This window comes from Pectinophora gossypiella, chromosome 4 (genome assembly GCF_024362695.1).
Source record: "Pectinophora gossypiella chromosome 4, ilPecGoss1.1, whole genome shotgun sequence".
NCBI lineage: Eukaryota > Metazoa > Arthropoda > Insecta > Lepidoptera > Gelechiidae > Pectinophora > Pectinophora gossypiella.
Window position 1 is genome coordinate 13,564,445 of NC_065407.1, and position 26,239 is coordinate 13,590,683.

Consider the following 26,239-nt stretch of genomic DNA (forward strand, 5'->3'; position numbering starts at 1 on the left):
AATAAATATATATAAGTTACAATTTAGTAATTTGGCTGCCTAATATCAGTTCCTAGACAGTTTATCCCATGCATTCATATTATACGTACATACAAATAGGTACTTCGTTTCCGTAACTTCTATCTTTGGACACGCAAAATATGCTTCTGTAATTTAGTTCTTTATTTAAAATTACAGACACAATACAACATTAAGGCCAGGCGCGCACAACGAGTATTTCGCCGCGCGGCAGAAAAGAGCAGCGGTGTAATGTCGCACTGTAATACTACGCCGCTGCGGTGGCTCTGCCGTCAAGTGCGCGCAATACAATTTTAAACTGTTTGGTACAGTATTACAGTGCGACATTATGCCGCTGCTTTTTTCGCCGCGCGGCAGAAAAGAGCAGCGGCGCAGCGGCTGTAATACTGCGCCACTGCGATGGCTCTGCCGTCAAGTGCGCGTAATACAATTTAAAACTGTTTGTTTGTTTGTTTACAATATTACGGTGCGACATTATGCCGCTGCTTTTTTCTGCCGCGCGGCGAAAACTCGTAGTGCGCGGCTGGCCTAACATAACATAAAATCAAGTTTGTTTTCCCGAAGCGGTGTATAGTACACCCACTTCTCGACAGCCATGTTTAAGTTCCATGTAATAGGCGGCACATATCATGGAAACCACGTGATATTAATAAAATAACACGTTGATAAACCCATCACCAACTTGAATAGAACCGAGCTAAGAATGGAAACGTACTTGCAAAATAATTTAGAGAAAAGAAACAACTTACACAGATTTGTAAGTCGAGTAAACTTGGAAACTTTTAACTTTGGTACTTAGCTCAATGTTTTCGAATTCACAAAGTGTCCTTACCTGTATCAAGAGCACGAGTTTGCTGTTCGATTTCCAACTAAAACTTGTAAGGTATAGAAACAAGTTTCCTTTGCGAGATTCTGTTCGAAACGTGTTGCGTAGTGGATGGCTTATTGGTTCAAAATGGACCAAATGTATTCTATTTGTCGATGTCCAATATTCTGGATTGGGATGTGGTGACGTCATAAAGCGGCCATTTGGGTAATAGCAGACGCGGTTTGACCTCTGCAGTGACCTGTGTTCGTTTGCACATGCATATACATTATAGATATATGATGATGATGGTGATGATGATATAATTTCCATAAAAAAGGTACTTTTAAGTGGCATGATCACAAGTTATTACTTGTAAACATATTCCATGGTCACAAGGTCTGCTTACCAAACCCGAAGATGTGATAGGTTCGGTTTTATACGGAAGCGACTGCCTCTCTGACTTTCCCACTCGTGAAGGGAAAACGAACCCAATACATGTTAGGTCATATACCTCCGAAACGCATTTCTCAGGAATATGGGTTGTCTGAGTCAAACACAAACCTAATCGAAATAAAAATCTGACGGCTTTTTATTTGATCTAACGGTTTCGACTTTGTACGCATGCGCGCATGCTACTCAATTTCTCTTTATGTATTTCTACCTAATAAAGTTTCACAGACTAACCATTAAACTACCCGCAATTCGACCTTTTCAAACAAACTCAATTTCAGTTCAATTTTAATAATGCAATTAATTTAAGTCCATCGCATTACGCAGATAGAGTACAATGGTTATGAATAATTTAGCCATACTTAATGTAAGTATTTGATTTGTTCATTTTGACAAACAAATACATGTGAAATGTGACCCGGAAGTACTGTGACCATTGTGAAACAATGTAACTGTATAAGCGGTTGGTTTTATTGTCTGCCACTTTCATAATAGTCGATGACCAAAATGTGACGAAACTGTATAATTCAGAAATTTTATTATTATTCTTTTTATGCTTATTCTTCTATCCAGTGGCAGATCTAGCTAAATATTTAGGTGGCGCAAGACCTCACAGTGGCGCCCCTCAAAATGCAGTTTGTATCGATTCCTCCACCAACCTGCAGTGGAGCAGCGTGGTGGAGTATGCTCCATACCCCCTCCGGTTGATTGAGGGGAGGCCTGTGCCCAGCAGTGGGGCGTATATAGGCAGTTTATGTTATAGTTTACGGCCACCGAAATATGCCTAATTGAGTCTTTTAACCCTTTCACGGACAGAGACCATGGGTCATTGATGGTTCATAACAGGTAGTATGAGACCTTGGTCTCACGTCCGTAGACGTTCTGTTCTTGAAAGTGACCGAACGACATAACTTATTTGGGTTCACATATTAGCACCAATCGATAGAACGACATAATTATAATGGTCAGAATCGATAAAATTGCCGTGACAACATTTGTCACGTTGCGCAAGTTAGCCATATAGACAGTCGTTCTGTCCTCATAAGGTAAGTGACATTTGGTATTTTTTTTAAATAATGATAACTTCAGATTCAGTAAAGCAAACTGTGTCGACCCTTGTGGTCGGTATATTTTTATCTTCATTTACTTTCGGAGATACGGTAGGCATTTAAGCCTCCACTATTTTATTTCTGCTACGCAAAAAAGGCCGTGGTAGCCCAGTTGCAAGAACGTGACGGTCGCAGGTTCGAATCCAGCACCGGCCTAAACCTATGATTTTTTAAATCGATTTTTGAATTCGTGTTTGGATCATAAATGATTATCACGTGCTTAGCGGTGAAGGAAAACATCGCGAGGAAATCCACACACCGTCGACGACAGCACTTTGAGCGCTTATCTGGATTTGACAGACATCATAACCTACCTTTAAAGAGCGCAGTCTCCAATGCATTTCAGAAATCGAATATTTCCCCTCCTCTCGGCCCCCGCTTACGTTGTTAGACCTGAAGTTGCTATATTCTACTATTCAAACATTCGATAGTCAAAGAAATATCTTAACATACATACATGCATAAACTCACGCCTATTTCCCACTAGAGTAAGCAGAGACTATAGAATTCCATTTGCTTCGATCCTGACACACTTCTCTTGCTAGAAATATCTTTAGATTTCTTAAAAAAGGAAACTAATCGTCAATTGTTGTGAATTTTGTTGAGGCGCAGTAGTTTCTAATATACTGGTGCTTCGCAGACACTGAGCATGAGGAATTCTCAGATGAGCAAGCCTGGAAATCGGTTAACAAACGGTTCATCACAATCGTGTTACGACTTCAATACTAAGTGCAAGGTAAACCACTAAATGTAGTATATCCCCTCACCGTACGCTCCAATATGTTCGCTTTGAGTAATGGAGTGAACCTGTGCCTGATATTGACGTTATTCAAGACATACGGAACCTAACATCTGTTAACATCTGCTTAGTGGCTAAAAAATTATACGTATCGCTCTGCATCTTCCTTCTAACGTTTTCCTTCTTCTACTCCATTCTTCTTACATCTTCTTCTTTATAAAGTAGGTATTGTAGTACTGTCATGGTTTCTTCTCTTCCATAGTAATGTATGTATATATTTACGTATTTATATATTATTATCAATATTATAGGCAGTGAGACGTGGCCGCTTACTATGGGTCTCGTGAGGAGGCTCGGTGTCGCTCAGCGGGCAATGGAGGGAGCTATGCTCGGTATTTCCCTGCTCGATTGAATCAGAAATGAGGAGATCCGCAGGAGAACTAAAGTCACCGACATAGCTCGGAGAATTGCAAAGCTGAAGTGGCAGTGGGCAGGACACATAGCGAGGAGAACCGATGGCCGATGGGGCGGAAAGGTTCTAGAATGGCGACCACGTGTCGGACGACGCTCAGTGGGTAGGCCCGCTACAAGGTGGACCGACGATCTGGTGAAGGTCGCGGGAAGCCGCTGGATGCGGGCAGCGCAGGACCGATCGTCGTGGAGATCCTTGGAGGAGGCTTATGCCCAGCAGTGGGCGTCATACGGCTGGTGATGATGATGATTATCAATATTTATTGTCTTCTAAGTATTGTTTTTAATATAGTTTATCTAGGTATAAGTACCTATATTTTTCAACTTTTTCTTTTTTATTTTGCACTGTCTATCCCGCTACACTTTCCATTAAATTCATATGCTATACCTAAAGGTTGCCTGGAAGAGATAGCTACCTTAGCAATAAGGCCGCCTGTTGTACTACCAATCTAATTATAATATTTTAATGTGATTTCAGTGCAATAAAGAGTTTTTGTATTGTAAGGAGACAAATATTGAGAGTTATCGAGGACAGAAAATGGCTGATTAGGCACTTAAGGCACTTCGACGAATTTATTAATTTTAAACGTCATAGAAGGAAAGTGGGGAAGGGAAAGACTAAGAGTGCATTACATGGGACAAATTAAAGAAAAAGCGAACGTCGTGTTTTATAAATAAGTTAAATTGGCCTTTGATAGACAAGTATGGAAAATACTTCACCGACAAGAGCGTGGCTCCTAAATTGATGATGATCGCTCTCTACACTTTTTTATCGTTTACTGTCGGTAAGTCGACGCGTTCAGTATAACGGAATGTCCGTAGTTTACTTGCAAAGAGGTTTTTTTCCTCGATTTTCCCCCAGCTATCATCGTCATATGCCTCATCCCTCTACCATAGAATAATACTGAACGGAAGGCACACGGAAATTTTTATATGGAATGTCCGGGCTGCGTCACAATTTAATCTATGTGATCTTACGTTGATCACGCTAGGCACACAGAACACAGTAGGAAAAACTATTCTAGTTCAAACACCGGTGGCCGGTGTAGCGCTTGGTACAACCAGGAATCTTATTCTTGAATCGCACACCTTTAACTCGCGTGTTCAAAGTGTTAGAGATATTGTAACGAATACTGAGGGGGATGTTTTAGACCATGATTCTGAGTTAATATCAAGTGGAATTTTCCGTCACAAAATTCATAACTTTTTGTCTTTTTTTAAATTATTTTACATTCTATACATAATTTTAAATTAAATACTAATCCTTTAATATCTATTTTAAGTTTTTTTTTTTTGTATTAAAATTACGCCGCGCTGTCTACCTACTGAATATGTATATTTATGTCATTGTTTTAAGACGAAATTTGTAGCTAACCCTATCACAGGCTTCGGTCTTTTTGGGTTGCTACTGTAATACTGCATTAAATACAATTTATCGCGTTATCACGCTCTTTTGGGTCTATTTTGGATAGTAGTGTAAATTTGCTATAAGAACTTGTAATAATAATAAATAAAAAATAAATAAATACTTTGCGATGAAAAATTCCACTGGATATTAACTCAGAATAATGAGCTGAGTTATCCTCTTCAGTATTCGTTACGAAGACACTTACACCCCGTACAAGTTAATACAGGTAGCCATACATGTATGTATAGGTGTTGTGACACCGTAACTAACACTCAATGGGATGATTCAGATGACGATTCTGAGTTGATATCAAGTGGAATTTCTGGCCGGAACATTCATGAAAATGTTTGTGGTTTATTTAATTATTTTCAGATCCATTCTATTGCAACGGAAAATCCCACTTGATTGAATGACTCATCAGAATCATGATCAGAATTATAGTCTGAATCATCTCTCAAAGTTTTCGTTACGATGTCACTAACACCTTTATACCTGTCTCATCTAGCAAAGGACAAGTTCTGATGTGCTATGTGAAATGGGTATATAGTTTCGAACGTGACTTGAAGGTGAGCGATTCAAAAATTAGACTCTTGGTGAAATATCCAAAATGAATGGGTGAAATGCCTGCCTTTGTTTGGTTTACCATAAATGGAATGACGTAGACACCATATTTCTAAATGTTTTGGAATTTGCCTTTAGAACAAATTCTTTAGACTGAAATTCGACTTTGAATTCCTTAAATGGAAATTCCTAGTAATTTACGGGCCACTAATCTAAAATACCGAAGGTCTTTAGAGTATTTTTTAATTGCTTGGGCGAAAGGAGGATAGGCAATTAATGTATGGGGCATCGGCTATCGACTGATTTACGATTCTCTTCTGTATACGCCCACACTTAATTATAAGGCGCTATTCACTTATTACTAATTTATCTAAATTCTACATTTAGTCGCCTTATAGCGTCTTTTTGAAAAATTACATTTGGATAAGTCACTGTTGTCCTGTGGTTCATCGGCTTGCTTCTCAAACTGGGAGCGCCGGTTCGAACCCCGGTACCGGACTTGCGCCAATGAGTTATTCATCATCATCATCATCATCATCAGCCCATTAACGTCCCCACTGCTGGGGCACGGGCCTTCCCTATGGATGGATAGGGAGATCGGGCCTTAAATCATCACGCGGGTCCAGTGCGGATTGATGGTTATTAACGACTGCTAATGCAGCCGGGACCAACGGCTTAACGTGCCATCCGAAGCACGGAGGAGCTCGAGATGAAAACTTTTTTTTTTGTGGTCACCCATCCTATGACCGGCCTTTGCGAAAGTTGCTTAACTTCAACAATCGCAGACCGAGCGCGTTTACCGCTGCGCCACCGAGCTCCTCAATGAGTTATTAATTTATCTTAAATGCAGTTGGCTCGACCGTTATAGATGGCGATACGGCTCATCAGCTATCATGTTGGACTAACAGAAAACTCGGTGAGTTCTTGGTACTTATTTCATCTTGTGATAGATGTATTCTCTGACTACCCCAATCGGGATATAGTCGTGAGCTCATGATACGTCATGTTTGTTTGATGATCCCTAGTTTGGTTAGGACATTACAGGCTGATCACCTGCCCCTCTAATACGTCTATTATTATCTATGGGTTGATTTTCATCCAGATTGCAATGAACATCGGAAATTACCCGGTACCAAACGCCGAACTTCGATTTATCTGAATCGTTTTCAAGTCGCCGAAGTTCGGCGAATTAGCCAGTAGGCCCCCTGATTGCCAAAAAGTAAGAAGACCCGTGCTTAGGAAGGCACGTTAAGCCGTTGGTCCCGGTTACTACTTACTGATGTAAGTATGTAGTCGCTACATGAGTCATGGCAGGGGCCTTTGACGGCTCAATAATAAACCTGACACCAGGGTTGATGGGGTTGGTAATGCACATTATAATTCACACGATAGAAGACCCGTTTATAGTTCAATTAAAACAAACCAGTGAACACATAACACCTTTAACAAAACAACACGTTGTCAGTGTGCTGTTTTAAGAACACATCACGTAGACAAACGTTGCAAAAGGGTTATTGTACCCAGGACCGATATTGGGTGTAAGGTGGAATTTATTTTGGAAACTAAATAAAAATACCGAAGCACTCTGTCGATTTGTTCCGTTTAATATCGACGATAGAACACGTTAGGCTGCGGGCATAGTGGCACGCCTGAGACCGGAAGATCCAAAAGCAAGCTTCTTCTTCTATCTGTGGGTTGTGAGGTGGATAACCTCATCAACACTGGTATTTGATTATCGGAAATGTTTCTAAACTGCAACAATATTTGCATTCTTTTGTTGATAGCTGATAAGGAAGGACTTTTATGAACATCCATCTATTAATGTACCCTTTTCAAAAGCAAATAAAGAGTATTTGTATTTCTATCAGGGCTATTGAGCTGCCTAAGGCCTCTAATAGTAAGTAGTAACCAGGACCAACGACTTAATGTACCGAAGCATGGATAATCTTACTTTCAGACAATCAGGTGATCAGCCTACAACGTCCTAATCAAAGCAGGGCCTCACAAAGTGACTTTTGTGATATGTCCTCACCGGGATTCGAAAGCAAGCTAAACATGTGTTAAAACTGTTCAACATAACATGAGTTCACGAACATATCCCAATCGGGATACTCCATCGCAAGATGAATTAGATACCCACACCTCACCGAGCTTTCTGTTAGACCAACGTGTTAGTTGGTGAGCCCTTCCGTCGCCATAAAAGTCGAGCCAACTGCGTTAGTGCAAACTGCACGTAAGATAACTTTACAATTCACTGGTGCAAGTTCTGTACCGGGGTTTGAACCAGGGAGTCTCGATCGAGAAGCAAGCTGGAACCGGTACCACAGAAACACAGTGACTGAAAAAAATTATGTGAAAAATATTGAAGTAAGTAACAAATAATAAATACAGTTTAACTTATTGTGCAATTGCCAGGGACAACTATTTACTAGAACAAACAAACAAGTACCGTCGTTATATAGCCATGGCAGCCCACTTGGTAGAACGCTTGCCTCTCACTTTGAGGTCGCAGTACGAATCCTGATCAGGCCTAAAACAATGACTTGATGATGTTTGGATCATAAATGATTATCACGCGCTCAGCGGTGAAGAAAATCATCGTGAAGAAACCCACATTTCTGAGAAATGCATTTTCGGAGGTATGTGACCTAACCCATATTGAGCTGGTTTTCCCTTCGCGGGGTGGAAGGTCAGACAGGCAGTCGCTTCAGTAAAAAACCGGACCGCGGACCCTGTGAAAAAACGAGATAATGCTAGGGGGATGAATAAACAAGAACCGTCGAGTGTCCTGCTGTTAATACAATCATTTGACAAGACGAACAGTTATAAAATGCAGCAGTTTAATTAGATATATCTTAAGAAAAATAAATAAATTGATGAATTTCGAAACGCTTTACTCACTCCAGCAAATACCATAACATAGGCTCCGATTTAGGCCCGTTAGATAAAGAGGACACATTAAAAGAAAATGGGCACTTAAGTATAAGTACATTATTTATTTTAGGACAAATTGCCTCGGCTTAGGGAGTCTGAGAGAAACCGGCCGAGATGTAGACATCTATGTAGACATCTGCAGGCTAGAGCCTGCAGAGCTTTGATAACTAGTCAGATGAACTATGCAGTAGTATCCTGTATCTCTTCTTCTAACCCGTTTATCCCCTGTTGGGATGCAGGGCTCGAATAACAGATTTCCACTCCTCGCGATCTTCTGCAGTTTCTATAGCTTGCTCCCATGGCATGCTGAGAGTTTTCAACTCTCGGTCAACCGAGTGTCGCCATGTATCTTTTCGCCCCATTCTGCCCGATACAAAATTAGAACGATAGAATCTTTCGTGTATTTCGTGCCTAATTGTATACCTTTAGTGCGAATGAGACACTTCTCTTGTCTCTTTTCCACTAATTGACGTACTATTTCTTTGTCCTGCTGTTATTTTAATCTTATTTAGTTTTGAGGTTAATCCGTCACTAATAATAAAAAATATCTTAGTGACTGTTTTACCACAACTACGGTCTGATAGCCCATCTGTTAGCTGCAGTCACACCCTGGACACTTCATACAAACAACCTCGTTTTACACAGATACCACACATTGACGTTATCGTACACGCGCATCTGTATGTGTGACGTCTGACGCCATACGATTGAAGACTAAACTATGTTCGATTGAGGTACCTTGCTCAGACGCTGGTGGGGAGCGAAGAGTTGCCGTTCCATACGTAGTATTATTCCTTTTGAAGTGGTGATACAACAGGCCCTCATAATCGGCATAGACTGTTTAGCCACATATAACTACTTAGATTAGATAATTTTGATTAAATTATTACGTAGGTACTATTGAACAGAGCGTCTAGTTCGGAGGGGTTAAAAAGGCCATCGAAGCAATTCGTCTTAAAAAAGCGATGTTGCAATTTGACATTCGCGCATATAAAAGTAAGTGCGCAATGCAAATAAATGTCAAACAGCAATAGTTTTTTTAGATGGAATGCTTCGTTGTAGCCTTTTTAAGCCCCAGTACAAGTTTTAGAATCGCTTCAATGCGCGATACGAGTTAGATTTGACAAAATACAGAAGCCAGTGTTGTGAGTTTCACTACGTTCACGTTCGTATCCGTCGAGATTAGACTAATCGATTCTGTTCTACCTACCTATTTACCAATACTAAAGTCCAGAACAAAAATACATTTTTACCTGTATTCAATTCAATTCAACACGTACCTACTTCACTAAAGCCGCTACCGAATCGAGAGGGTTATAAATTGAGGGTTCGAAAGAACGTTTTTAAACGTACAAAGAGAAAACTCAAAAATAAAATGGGTCTCTTTGCGAATGGGTATGGGTAATAGATTGGCCCATATTCGAACTGCCGGGTTAAAAGGCTTCAACTTTTTAAGTCGTCTTTAAAAAAAAATCATTTTTTTGGTTTCGTGGAAGAGTTTACTAATTTTGTACTTCACCAGCAATGCTGAACACGCTGTCAACTGTTTGAGTTAGAATAAGGGGTTTTCCAATCGGCGTTCCCCAAAAACACGATAGATGGCGTTGTTAAGTTTTTTCTTCGTTTAAACTTCTAATTTCATGGATAACAGTTATTATGCATCTTTTGTCTTTGTTTTCGGGTATAAATGATAAACCCTTTTTATTACACCAAGGTACAATTACAACATCCACCCATTATTCTTCTGATCAAAATAAAGAGAAACAATATAGGTAGCAACATCATTCTATACATAATGTGATCCAAATATCAAGCAACAATTAGTTTTATATATGCTTCTGCCATTACATTACATTTTTGAATAATCATGTACCCCAGCAATGAGAAGGTAATTCATCATCAGCCCATTAACGTCCCCACTGCTGGGGCACGGGCCTTCCCTATGGATGGATAGGGAAATTCTCTCATTATGATCATTTTTAATTTGTTTATTTAAAAGAATCCAAATGTTACCCAGTTTGATATTACCGAATTTCTGTAAGTAATTATGTCTAATTCTGTACACAACTAAACAAAATCTGACAGTACGGTCACGAGTACTAATATGTATACAGTTTGAAACTTTGTCACGTTAACTTTTTTAACAAATTAAACCGTAAGTCTCATTAAATGACAAATATGATAGTGCGACAGGGTTCTAAAGTGGGTACATGATAATGCTCATGACTGTACGTACCATTCGGAAGAAACCTTATGAGCTGTCAGCTTTAGTTGCGCTTTTTATTTATCTTTATTTGCGTATTCTTAATTACCTGTATGGATAATGAAACATCAAACATAATAACCATCAATCCGCACTGGGCCCGCGTGATGGTTTAAGGCTCGATCTCCCTATCCATCTATAGGGAAGGCCCGTGCCCCAGCAGTGGGGACGTTAATGGGCTGATGATGATGATAATGAAACATATCTTGTCTATAGGTATAACACATATAATTTTTTTTTAAATATATTATATTGAATTTTCGTGTTTGAAATAATTCGCATATAATAAAAATAATACCTATATGTATATAGGTACAACTACTGAAACTACACTAAACAGTTTTTTTTTTCATTAGCAGATATTATACCTTTTTTTTAATCTTAGGTTGCCTGTGAGTGTATAAAATATAACACATTTTAAACTTAAGATTTAAAAAAGGTATAATATCAGCTAATGAAAAAATAAAACTGTTTAATGTAGTTTCAGTAGTTGTCCATCATTATAGCTTGACCAACATAAATTAAATTCAAAGATTTATTTGCTGATATAGGGCCGTAAATTAAGTTACACATTCATTGAATCATCATTTTTTACATAACGAACGTCTCATCCCTCTAAAACTACTGCGGCTTCTCGCAATCTGTATAGCCGGGGAATAGAAGCTGCAAGAAAAGCATCGGCATAGGGCTCTAGACATCTTAAAAAAATATAGAGATACAATTAAGTAAAATATTCGAAATTACTATGCATAACATAGAGGATAACTTAGTCAAATGAAATACTTTTTTCAATCCGTTAAATCGGTGCATTTAGAGACCCCCCCCACACGAGAGCCTCTTATACATAAATATATATATATTTTTTTATTTATTTCTCTTTTGTTTTGTATTTTGTTTTTTCCTGTTTGTGCAATAAAGTATTTGTTATGTTATGTTATGTTTAGCGTTTTATAACGTGTCTACCCTATTCACAATGAATACTAGAAACAAAACGCAGTTCCATCGCGTTTTGTGTTTATTTATCACGGTCCAGCTTTACTGAGTACAACTTCTCACGCTTTTAATGGCGTAGTGTAATGAACAAGTTCGTGTTAGCGAATATTCCGTTCACCGGCTTAGCTTGCATAGCCGGGGGCGTTCGGTGAATCCATTTATTACTTTTTATTTAGAGGCTTTCACAAACGCTTTCTGAGCTCTTTACAACTTCACTTTCATTGTACACCAGCGAACTTGGCAAGAAAAAAAAAATGTTTTAGGAAAATGTGTTGTGTCCTCAGAAGTGTCGTGGGAGATCCCAATTTAATATTTATGCTTCAAATATTTCCGTATTTTTCGTGTTAAATATTGGAGTATAGGCGATGTGGACTTTGCCTTAATAGTTGATTGTATTTTTTTTGGGTCGTCAATAGTTAATTTTCAAACAAACCCTTGATGACAAACCCCCCAGACGCAACACGTGACGCGTTATAATATACAAGCGACCTGTTCCCGTCTTTATACCGGTGGACATTTATTTTTTAAATAATGTGCCTCGATGGTGTCGATTCGGGCAACCATCAACTTTATTTGATAGTTCCAACTCCATCTTTTTCTTGCACGTATTGTAAGTGACAGTGAAAATTTAGTTAAACAACTAAATTTAAATAATTTTGTGTCCACCCGAATAGGCGCCATTATAACTATCTGGGAACTAATATTAGGCAGCCAAGTTACCAACTTCTATAACAATATATATTTAAGAATATGTACATAAATGTATATTTTTAAGAGTAAATTTTATTGGGGGATCCTTATTTTTTTTCTAAAACTAAATGTATCATTTGTTACTCAGGGATAATGTCGCATTCTAATGGTGAAAGATTTTTTAGAAATCGATCCATTTTTGAGTCATCATCATCACTTATTTAAGAGCCACGCTCTTGTCGGAAAAATAAGGCAGTGGTTTCCTTTTGCTTTCTGCCCTGAGTTTATTCAGTACAAACAAAAGTACTTATATTTCCTCTTTATAATATCAGTAATTAGTATAGAAGTATATATATACTGGTAACGGTATCCAAAAAACAACTTTTATTCCTGACACATACTCGTTTAGGACTATCATACTGAGAATACTATTTTTTTTTCTTTATCCCCATTCCCACCCGATGTATCTTCAATATCTGGTAAAACCATCAAAAGCCGCATTGGCTTAACTCGAAACACGTTTTTTGCACATAGAATAATAGAAAAGCTAAATGGAAGTGTTTGAATATGTTTTGTTAGGATCCGGACAGAAATTACCTAGCTATCCTCCTTAATACCTTGTTCAAATATTTGTATTTCATCTATGACTATGTGGGCAAGTCATTTGATATAGCCCTCATGCGCCGTATATTATGATATTCTCAAAACATTATAATAGCAAAAAATCATACTTATTTGCAATTTACGTCATTTTTTATCTAAGCGTATGTGACGAGTTATTTGATACAAGGAACCCATTAAGTAATGTAGAATAAAACAAATGAATCGGAAGAAAATACCATTACCAGTTTTTTTTTTCTAATGGTTTCAGAATAAGATAGATACATAAAATCTTTATTTAGGTTTAAGACGTTACATTAACTTCTTAATATACTTCTAATACTAGTCTTCTTGGAAAATGTTCGGTAAAAAAACTGCATAAACAAATGTGGTTCATGGGATGAGCCTGAATACAGAAGACATACTTCCCTTAAAACTACGTCTCACCCCGGACACTTCATTTTTTTCGTGTACTGCATCACAGATTAGGTAGTAATTTAGTTATCAAAACAGTTTTTATTTACCTTTAACTGACAAATATGAATAAAATTTAAATTGAAAAAAAGAAATAAGAATTTACTTATTACTACTTACATAATAATTTAGTATTTCAGCACATTTTTCATAAAATGACTGAGTGTTATTTCGAGTTCGATTGAATGTCATTCCGTCGAAGCGTCTACTTAATTTGCACAGGTTGTATGTATCGATTAGTCTTTTCCCTATTGTGTAAAGATAATTCGATGTATACGCTTACACGGCGATATAACACTATCCGAGACAACATAATACACATTATCCCATCCCGGAATAATAGAATTACATTGTCAGTTTACACTAAACCGATTTTAAGTTTGCTGTACTGCGTTATATGAAAGCAAATGAAGTTTAAATCCATCAATATTCTTATTATTAAATCGGGTTTTGTGTTCTGATACTGTACTTTTATTTGTTATAGTATCAAATAAAAGGACCTTATTAATATCACTACCACTACCTATAGGAAGGTAGTGAAAAATTTAGTGTTTCAGTATCAAATAAAAGGACCTTATTAATATCTGTTCAATTGTACCTAACGTGTGTTCCTTTTGTGGAATAAAGTATGGTGTATTGATTACAAGTTTATCTATACACACAACTACAATTTCCATTGATCAATATCCTTATTGAATCTTAAGCAAATGTTTTCACTATCAATATCTGTGCTTCATACGAAAGTATCGTCACAAAGTAATACAGGAAATTTATTTTCAGTATTACTTATATTCAAATTAAAAAATATCTTTATTCAGTAAGTAACATAGTTACACTTTGAATCGTCATGTTTTTTTTTGTAACGAACGTCTCATCCGGCTTAAGCTACTGCAGCTTTTCACATGTAGTATAATTACGAAAATTTTATCATGTTTGTGAACATAACGTTCTGTACAGCGAGCATCAATAATAGTGCTTTGAACAATGAATTTCAATCAAAAACTTTAGATGTATTGTTCGCGCCACAATCTAATATTCCATTCATTAACTCATACACAATTATTGATGATGATGATGATTATTATGAAACTTCCAGTAAATAACACTGAACCATTCCATACAACACAGTGCGCACAGATTTAATACAAGAGTCGTTACAATATCTTGTCGCGGGAAATATTTTACGGTTTTTTATAAATTTTTACACAGCCTTCGACGATGAATTACTACAAGTTGCAAAACTGATCAGTGAAGCTAACAAATAACGTGACTCCAATGTACTTACAAAATTCATTAATATGAAGTGGTCCTTTTAGCTAAACACAAAGTATGCAGAGCTAAAGTAGATAAAAATATAATTCATTTATATAATAAATACATTATAAAAAAACTCAATCAACACTTAGGCCAGGCGCGCACTACGAGTTTTTCGCCGCGCGGTAGAAAAAAACAGCGGCATAATATCGCACTGTAATTCTGTACCAAACAGTTTTAAATTGTATTACGCGCACTTGACGGTAGAGCCACCGCAGCGGCGCAGTATTACAGTGCGACATTATGCCGTTGCTCTTTTCTGCCGCGCGGCGAAAAACTCGTAGAGCGCGGCTGGCCTTAAAGCGAGCTGGGTATTCAGTAGAGATTGTACCGCAGCATTGCACACAGGTCTTCAATTACTCGTAACTATTGAGACACTTCTAGTAGTACATAAGCTTCGGCCAACTAGTCTTCTAGCCAATTAATGAATGCTATTTGGACAAATCTATAGTAATTTTATTTATATGCCAAAAAGGGGGTTTAGCCTTGTTGCAAAAGAATATGAAAAACGACAAACTATTTTTTACATTTTGAATTCTATACTTTTGCGGGGTGATTCAGACCACGATTCTGAGTTGATATCAAGTGGAATTTCCTCTCGGAATATTAATGAAATTGTTTTAAGTTTACGCATTTATTATCATAATTAAAGCACATAATAACGGGTTCTTACCGCGTTTAAATGGGGATATGAGACTCCCGAAATTTCGACACTGTTGCAAGTGTCGAAATATCGGGAAATTGTTTGTGTGTATTTTTTTATTTCACTTGATATCAACTCAGAATCATGGGCTCAATTATTATCCCTCGAAGTTTTCATTACGATATCACTAACACTGTATATTGTTTCTTTGTTGCCAGTCCAGCAGGTAGTTCTTTATAAATATACAATCACATAATAATCAAACAATTGTCCCAGTCTGAACTCCAACATCCCTCAAAGCAAAATTCTAAGCTTCTTCGCTCCTTACCAAAAGCTTATTCAGAATTCTTCAGAACATCGTTAAGAGGCTAAAACATAATAGGAACAAAGATGCCGACGACGGTGAAAACAATGGTGTGAAATTTGAACTTCCTTAATTCGCGGTCAAGAATACTTATAATGAAGTCAAGTGGCCAAGTCAAAAGAAAATTTCAACGACTTTCCCCTCACCGCCTTTACCGCTCAACGAAGTCGACTGTAGCTGTCTTCCAACTCTTGTGGTACAGTAACAGCGCCGCGCGCGGATCGAATCATAATCGAGGGCTTTGACCAATAGTCATTCGACATTTATCCACATTGATAGTATTTCGTTATGTCTATTGGTTGAAACCGTCTTATAAGCAGAGGGCTAAGTCAATCAATCAAGACATTTATTGCTTCAGTCATAAATAAGAACTTATCATCATCACCAGCCCATTAACGTCCCCACTTCTAGGGCACGGGCCTTCCCTATGGATGGAAAGGGAGATCGGGCCTTAAACAACCACGCGCGCCCAGTGCGGATTGGTGGTTATTAACGACTGCTAATGAAGCCGGGATCAACGGCTTAACGTGCCTTCCGAAGCACTGAGGAGCTCGAGATGGAAACTTTATTTTTTATTTTTTTGTGGTCACCCGTCCTATGGCCGGCCTTTGTGAAAGTTGCTTAACTTCAACAATCGCAGACCGAGCGTATTACCGCTGCGCCACTGAGCTCCTCATAAATAAGAACTTATAACAATCAGTAAATAAGTTCTGTCAGAAACTGACAGTTCGGCGTGCAATCAAACCAATGAGGATAAAAACTAAAAGCTCTATTATAGGTGGCAGCACCGTCGAGTGTTCCTAAATTTTGACAGTTCTCCATTCTGTCCAGCATCTTCATTCTGTCTGTCGTTCTGTGTTCTGTTCATTCGTGATAAATGGCTATAAAACGTAGAGCGACGTGGAGTGTATCCCGTCTAAAGGATGAGTTAAAAAATAAGTTTTTCTAAGTTTTAATCTTGCCAATCTTTAGGGAATAAATATAGCACTATGATTTTGCAGCTAAATATGTATAATCAAAATAATAATATGTTTGTTTACTCAAATAAGTCAAAATATATGAACACTCAAAAAAAGCGACACCTGATGAGAGAAATACCAAGTTTTATACCCCATTGTGAACATGCAGTAAACATACGTACCATTCTCCATTAAAGTAATAAATTACAATGAAGTTAAAATTAAAATAAATTACAAAGAAAAAAGTCAAGTTAATACAAAGCAGACACAAAGAGAAAACAGTCTAACAGCAAGCTTGGTGAGGTGTGCATACTTAGTTTATCTTGCCATCTTGGTATATCTATCTGACTACCCGATTTGGGATATAGACGTGAGCTTATGTTAAAACAGTCAAATTTTCTTTGTGCTTATTTCTTCTCATATGCTAACGTATTTGCGTGAAGTACTATGCGCACTTGTGAGGCGTCACAATCACTACATAGTATAAAACAAAGTCGCTTTTTCTGTCCCTATATCCCTATGTACGCTTAAATCTTTAAAACTACGCAACGGATTTTGATGCGGTTTTCTTTAATAGATAGAGTGATTGAATAGGAAGGTTTATATGTATAATAACTTCCATTAAATAGTGGAGAAATACTGTGTTTTTGAGGTATTTAATGTGATGTCGTAAATAATTTAATTCTTTCCTCAGCATTGCCCCGAGCGAAGCCGGGGAGGGTCGCTAGTTTCTATGTAACTCTGTCTGTCTGTCAAACTTAAACAACTGAACTGATTTATTAATGGAATTTGAAGATAGTTTAGATAGTTTTTTTTAGAAGTGTGTCAGGATCGAAGCAAATGGAATTCTATAGTCTTTGCTTACCCCGGTGGGAAATAGGAAATCAGAAATCAGAATCATTTATTCAACGTAATTATCATGGATAAACTTGTTGAAGGTCAATGTAACATTTTGAATTTACGTCATTTCGCAAGGCGTTATGGCTGAGGAGAAGAAATGACAAGAAACTGCAACAGCAACACATCTTTTAAAAACCAATGAGGATATACATTACAAGTTATTTAATAACTAGAGGAACACATTCAATACCAGACATTTTTATCATTTAGGTAGTCATTAATCTTATAATAAGCTTTTTTACATAAAGTAAGCTTCACGTGAGCTTTAAATTTATTTTCTGACAAATTTAAAATATTATCTGGTATTTTATTGTAAAAACGTATACATAACCCCAAAAAAGATGAATTTAATTTACTTAATCTAGAATTTTGAATAGCAATTTTATGTTTATTTCTTGTATTGTAAGTATGCCTTTCACAGTTTCTGGGAACGAGTATGTCAGGATTGTAGTAGTGGAATTCCGTGGTCTGCCTACCCCAACTTTACATTATTTTGATACCTAGGAGCATACGATATTTGTATCCTGAAAATCAAGCCATAGGGGATGAAAAGGGGATTGCGAAAAATCTACGCAGACAGAGTTCATATTATTTTCAATAGTTTGCTATCATAATAAACAATAACAGCACCTGCAATATGAACGCTGTGTATAATTTAACCCTTCAGCGGCCGGTGGGGTCGGCGGTCCAAATTAGATTCGTTGAGTTATATACAACCTTATTGGCCGAGACTGGCTCGCCAAGGGTTGATTAATGCTTCTATAGTTCCGTTACCTCGTTATCTCCCACCTAGATGTTGTGTTAGAAATTTCTGAGTTGCGTACTGGTGTGGGTGAGTTGTATCGATCTGTTAAGTTGCTTTTTTTAAATCTTTGAGTAGTAAGGGAGCGCGCGTGGACTGTTTGTCTCGCTTGCGCATTAAGCTGTTCACGGTAAGACCAAGGGTTTTGTGTCGAGTGTCCGGTCTGTGACAATAGTTCTTAATATATGTCTATGTCTGTGTGTATTATCATAGAATAAGGAATAATACTGTGTATAGAACGACAACATAGTTGAGACTTGAATCCTGAAGGCAGCGCGCGGACCGTTGTTTTTTTTTATCAGTTTCGTTTATATGTTCGAATTTTGAAATTGGACGCCGAGGTTCTTTCGTCTAATTCTATTATTTAATCTCAAAGTAATTGCCCGCGCTGGCTATCCTGCGCGGCGCCTATAAATATTTCTTTTTAATGATGATTGCCCATAAAAACATGCTAATAATTTGCAATGAAATTGAACCTAAGCTAAGTGCTTTATGTAAAATTAATGTGAATACAATTAGTTCAGAGATTAAACTTAATTTTTTAATTTCTTTTTTGTTTGTGATTTGTGTGGTAAATAAATAAATAAATATTATTGTAAAATCATCTTTTGTAAGTGGTACTATCTACATAAGTAAGTAATGACGGTTAAATTAGGTATTGTAATTGGCAGCCCTCATACGTCACACACACAGTTGCGTGTGTTGATAATGTCAATGTGTAGTGTCTGTACAAAACGAGGTTGTTTGTATGAAGTGTCCGGGGTGTGGCATTATGTCGTTTGACCTGAATAGAGCTCGTTTAATATTATTAGTGATGTCAAATTTCATCAGGGGTGTCTTGTCGGTGCGAGAGCGTCGCTCGAGTGGTTTGCTGAACACTTTGAACTGAGGTATTCGCAAGGAATGCTTTGTAAAGTACACGCTTGGATCATATTCGGTGCGTAGGTAGGTGTTTTAGTGTTTGGTATGTCTAGCTGAAACTTGTGAGCTAAAGATCTATTTGAATCTGGGAATGTCAAAATGACAGACAAGCCGTTCTGGCAGTCAAAGAGTGAATCATCATTATACTATCATCGGGTAAACAACTTTTGTTTTTATTTACCCGACGGCGGCGAATCAAAAAGGAGAATGGATGAATTTATCTATGTATGTATGTGTGCACGTCTGTTCAAATCTAACTTTTAAACCCCCTATCAGAATTTAACAAATGAGGTGTCACTAGAAGCGTCTTGATTATTCAATGGTTATAGGCTATGTGATACCACGCGTGGCGCCCTCTACAGAACATAAAGTGAAGACAAAAAACAAAAAAAATATCGAATGGTAGTGTGTTGGGTATCAAATGAAAGGGCTTGATTTGCACATTACAAATGTACTTATTACTAGCTCTTACTTGCAGGTTTTCTTATATTTACTCGATAATTACGTTGAATTGATAACAGGACTGCTCAGACATGTTTCAAGTAGGTTTTATCTCCAAATCTTGCATAAACACGTATCGGAAACTTGTCTTAATATAGAGGTATATGACAGAGGTATATGACTCCAAAAGGTATGAAACAAGAAAATAGGTTAGTATGTTTCTCTGAAATTCTTCCGAATAGTGATGTTTAAACATCACTATTATTATATATATATATAAAGTGGATATCTTTATTTATGAACTGTTTATTGTACACATTAATATAGTTAACAATAACCAAAATAAAAATAGGTACAAAAGGTGGAATTATCCCCAAAAGTCTCACATAGTAAATACTGTTTTATTTAGATAAGTAGTATACAAAACGAATTTGTATTTATAATGTTTTTACGTATGCCATTAAGTGAGCCAGAATTATGTTCTATTATTCTGCTTTGACCTAACCTAAATTACAAGATAAGTTAAGTACCTAAACTTTGAGACCTTCGAATCAATGTCACATCATAGGTCTTTGGCAGACTTAAGTTTACAAGTTGTAATTTGACCAACTTTCATTACTACAATTTTACCATAGTACAACGGAAAATAGAGCTTAGTGTTTTAATGAAAATTTTTGCATGCTTATTCCCTTAAGCTTAGCGATTTTTGTTTTAAATTAAAAGAAACCTATCTTATCCATTTCTTGTCCATTAGGCTAGTTAGTAGCGTTGTCTCAAATTTTGCTTTTACTTGTATAAATAAATAAAAAGTACGTCAAATAAAGTACGTTAAAATGGCCACATCGAAGTAATTCATCTAAGAAAGGAATATTTATTGCAATTGACATTTACGCATATAAAAGTAAGAGCATACTACAACGATTTACTATCGGTCGTTGTAGTATGCGGACTTGCATACATCTTCATACTGATTGTAAGCCCGACCAAACTATCGGCCGATAGAAAGTCTGTGGTTTGCAGGGGCTCTAAGTACGCAATGCAAACAAATGTCAAATAGCAACATTGCTTTCTTAGATAAATTGCTTCGATGTGGCCATTTTAACCTCCCTGCTTATAGACAATGAGGCAACGCTACCGTATCATGTCACATAATTCTGTGAACTGTCGCTTTTGAAACGTAATTACTAACAGGCTTCAATGGAGAATGTTATTATATTACATAGGTTGGTAAATTAATATTATAATGCTTCTGATTCCAGTAAACACCGTCTAATTTCTTCTTATCGTGTGAATTATGAGGTGGATTACCAACCTCATCAACACTAGTGTCAGGGTTTTTACTGAGCAGCCAAAGGCCCCTGACATGGCTCATGTAACGACTACATACATCTGTAAGTAGTAACCGGGACCAACTGCTTAACATGCCTTCCGAAACACGGATCATCTTACTTTCGGATAATGATCAGCCTGTAATGTCCTAACCAAACTGGGTAACACAAAATGATTTTTGTGATATGTCCCCACCAGGATTCGAATCCGGGGCCTCCAGATCGTGAGACCGTCTAATTTTATTTTAAGTTATACCTGTCATTTTCTTATTCACCGAAAAGGAAAGGGACGGTTAATCGTCAGGCATAAAATTATTGGACACACGTCAATTTTAGGCAGAAATCTAAAACAGCCCTCCAAAAAATTTACATTGACCAATAATAACCCGAGTGAATTAAGTAGATAGCACACGTCAAACGGGTTGCATACTAGCGAGATGCCTATTTGATTCGTCTGGGTTACTCATTCATTTTAAAATTAACATCATCACACAATACAACAAGAAATCACATACCTACAAATCATCCGTCCCTTTCTTTTTCGGCAGGTAAAAAAAATGAATCGATTTTTTAAGATAAATACGGATAAATTTTAAAATAACTCTGTTTAGTTTTTTATATTAAAAATTGTATAATTTCATAGAGGTTGCATGAATTATCTGTGGAAACTGTTTTGTTGGTTAGCTACTTATTCTGTACCTACCTACTTATTTAAATCTGTTATAAAACACAAATGTTTGTTTCCCAAATAACCTTAAATAAAATAAAGTAATGGCTTAAAATTAAATTAGATGGTCTGTACTGGAATCAGGGCCAATAATTATATTGTACTTGTACAGTTTTAAGCTGCAGCTTTGTTAAATTGAGTTATAACAAAGCTGCAGCTTGAAACAAGCAACAAGCAAAAAGCATGCACAAAATGATATCGACATTTTCCACGGAACCGTCACTCATTTTAAATATGAAATTACTAGTATTATTATAAATTTATTCGATTTCCTATAATTTAATTTCCTTTAGCTTTTATCCAACATTGTTAATATTAAAATTCTTACTTTTAGCTACCTCAAATATGTGTTAATTTATTACTTATTTAATATTTTATTTGAATGTTGTATACGCCTGTAAAGGTATAACATACGGTAATTTATTGTCCTTAAAATGTTTTTTTAAGTATATTTTCTATGTATACAGGGTATTATTGACATCGTAACGTTAACTTCGAGGGATAATTTGGACCATGATTCTGAGTTGATATCAAGTGGAATTTTCTATCGCAAAAGTATGAAACTGAAAATAATTTAAAAAAACAGTAAAATTTTCATGAATTATCCGACTGGAAATTCGACTTGATATCAACTCAGAATCATGGTCTGAATCATTGCTGTCATTATTTGTTACGGAGTCACTAACACCCATACGTACTCGTACTCGTACACCTGTACGTGTAAGTGACATCGTAATAAATGCTGAGGGGGATGCTTTAGCTTAATATTCTGAGCTGATATCAAGGGGAATTTTCCATCGCCAAATTATAGAATTGAAAATAATTAAAAAAATACATGGTATGAAAATTCTACTCGGAATCATGAGCTGAATCATTCCCCTCAACATTGGTTACGATGTTAATGACACCCTGTATTTATATCAATGATGTATCATGGATAAGCTTAAGATTGAAAATCTCGTATCGATTACATTTATGGTGTTACATGTTAATGAAAAAAGATTCAACTCTTAACGAGTTTCTACGAGTTAATCAGCTCTTCTTTTGTTTATTTAAATAGGTATACCAACAGTACACATATGGTTAAATTATAAAATACAAGTTACTTAAGGTAATTTTTGTAATGTGTCCCCTTTACAGTTCATTCTTTTCGCATGTTTGCATGCATCACTCTTACACTCACCCACACTGTCACTCTGCCTCTGATACACACACACACACACACACACACACACACACACACACACACACACACACACACACACACACACACACACACACACACACACACACACACACACACAAACACACATATACTAACATGCTTGTATAAGCACACCCCGGACACTTCATACAAACAACTTTGTTTTACACAGACACTACACTTTAACATTATAGTACACGCGCACCTGTGTGTATGACGCCTGCCACCTAGGATTCAAGTCTAAACTATTTTCGAAGGGGGTGAGGTAAACCTAGCTCAGACGCCGGTGGGGAGCGGAAAGTTGCCGTTCTATACGTAGTATTATTTCTTATTCTATGTTATAAGCACACGCATTACGACTAGCTTGATTTCAACAGCTATTCCAAAACCTAACGGAAACGAATAATCCCACAGAACAGAACATGTAACTAATACGCAGAAAGCAGCTCTCATGAATGCATAAAGTCATGTATGAATTCTTCGAATTCGGTTTCAACACTGAAGTTAGGCAATGCAAATAGCATGAACATCTTAACTGGATTAAACCAGTATTCAGCGCATTCAGCATTTGTATGCTAGATGCCATGGTAGTTTGAAACTGCGGTGTGGGATATGCAGACGACATTGGCGCTGCTATTAAGTTAGTTGATTTGTCGTTTGTAAAATGTGTGTTGTATTTTTAGTGTAAGTGTTAAATACAAAACACAGTCCAGCACTTAAAGCGTCACTTTTATTTCAACTTAAATTTAGGCGCTAAAATAGAACTGTATTAGTGATATATTTAAACCTAGCAACATACCAAAACCTCCTAATAGGCAAGCTACATAGCGTTGTTTCAATTTAGATCAAAAGTGTTTAAATTAAATTCAATAAGTCGAGGTTTTTTTGTGACAATTGAAATTTAGTTTAGGGCTGTGCTGGATTCGACTGCGAACTCAAAGTGAGAGGCAAGCGTTCTACCAACTGACACCCACGGCTCAATAACTAGAAATAAAAATATAAAAACAAGAATTTCATTCGACAATTTAGTTATTCGCTTTTTGATAAAATAATGACGACGAATAATAACGATATAATATATATAGAACAGCCTCTGTGGTCCAGTGGTTACTTACGATCCGAAGGCCCCGGGTTCGAATCCCGGTGGGGACATATCACAAAAATCACTTTGTGATCCCTTGTTTGGTTAGGGCATTACAGGCTGACCTGACCTGATTGTCCGAAAGTAAGATGATCCGTGCTTCGGAAGGCACGTTAAGCCGTTGGTCCCGGTTATTATTTACTGATGAAAATGAGTAATCGTTACATGAGCCATCAGGTGCATTTGGCGGCTCAATCATAACCCTGACCCCAGGATTGATGAGGTTGGTATTCCACCTGACAACCTACACGATAAGAAGATGATAACGATATAATAATGTTATGGAGTGCTAATAGCGAAAATAACAGCCTCCGTGGTCTAGTGGTTAGAGCGTTAGGCTCACGATCTGGAGGTCCGGGTTCGATTCCCGATGGGGACATGGTAGAAATCACTTTGTGAGACTGTCCTTTGTTTGGTAAGGACTTTTCAGGCTTTAATCACCTGATTGTCCGAAAAAGTAAGATGATTCCGTGCTTCGGAGGGCACGTTAAGCCGTTGGTCCCGGCTATTAGCCGTAAAACACCTCCACCAACCCGCAGTGGAGCAGCGTGGTGGAGTATGCTCCATACCCCTTCCGGTTGATTGAGGGGAGGCCTGTGCCCAGCAGTGGGCGCATATAGGCAGTTTATGAATAGCGAAAATATTTTATTTTATACAGTGCTTAAAAGTAAAGGAAGATTTTAGTGTACTCTTATATTATGTAGCCTAGCACGGAGACGCCTCCACCCGCAATATAAACGCACGGATCTTCAGATGTCACTACAAATCCAATCTATAGCAGTGTATTAGATTCCATTGAACGGATAATCTCAGTAAATCTGGTGGCTGAAGCCGGTAAGCTAGTTCTGTTGTAAGTCTTCTTTGGCTAATGGAAATAGAGGTGTGTGTAGATAAAATTGTACCACCATGTTTTCGTGGTAGATTTGATACAATGCTATCGAGGGCTATGTAAGACTCTAATGGCGAGCCGTTTTTGTATTTTAACAACAGTAGTAAGTAGATGGTAGGTATGTGGAGGAAGCAAGAGAAGTGTGTCAGGATCCAAGCAAATGGAATTCTATAGTCTCTGCTTCTTCTTATGTATGTAATAACAGTAGTTCAGCAGGTAATTTATTATCCCAGAAAGCATTTTCATGTAAAATGATGCCAAGACGAGATCATATCGATCGAAATGTCAAAAAGTTATCAGATCTCACGTAGAGCCAAGATTATAACTCCAGACACCATAACTATACAAACACTAAGTTCACAAACTCTACACATTAGGTAAAAATAAATATGGGGTTCGCCCGTTTCGTTGCTACATGAACTACATACACTCGTATAACAGAGTGGCAATGTACAGTTAACAAAGTTGCCTTGCTCAAGTGCCGGAAGCGAAATAGTTTTTTCACCTTATGCTCATGGTGATGGTAGTGAGTCCACTGCTGACAATATACCCTAAGAATTTGGTTTGTGTGGTGTGGCGTTCTAGGTTTAATTGTTGTGTGTTGATGTTTCTAATTAAACGACCACATAAAGTTTATTGTTTTTCACATATTTACGCGTTTTACATTTTTAATGTTATTATTACAGTTTTATAAATCACTGTATTTTTGTATTCTTTAAATTAACTTTTTAACACAAGAAAATATTATTTATGCATCCATTTTTGATGCTAAGAAGGAAGTCTCTATCTTTGTCTATGACAATACCTTTTTTATAGTAACCAAAACCATAGACATTTTTACATTTGTTCATGATCCAAACATGTGGTAAAATCCAAACCTTGAGTTTCGACAAAAGGTAGGTAGTGCCCTGCCTTTGCGCTTCGCTTTCGCTTTGCTTCACTCCCGTACCCCAGAGAATAATCTGTAATAGTCCTACGAGATTCAGGAGTTGTCGTTGAGTGTACTGCAATAGGTCACACATAATTGCCGTTTGGTGTACCTTAGATGAAAATGTCTAAAAGGCCTCAACTTGTTGACTAGCTCCACG

The 26,239-nt window shown here is 37.2% G+C and overlaps 1 protein-coding gene across 1 annotated transcript in view; it reads left to right on the forward strand.

The window, feature by feature from the left end:
* The window catches only part of LOC126382349 (synaptogenesis protein syg-2-like), a 336,238-nt gene that overhangs the window by 22,963 nt on the left and 287,036 nt on the right, over positions 1-26,239 (forward strand). The window lies entirely within an intron of this gene.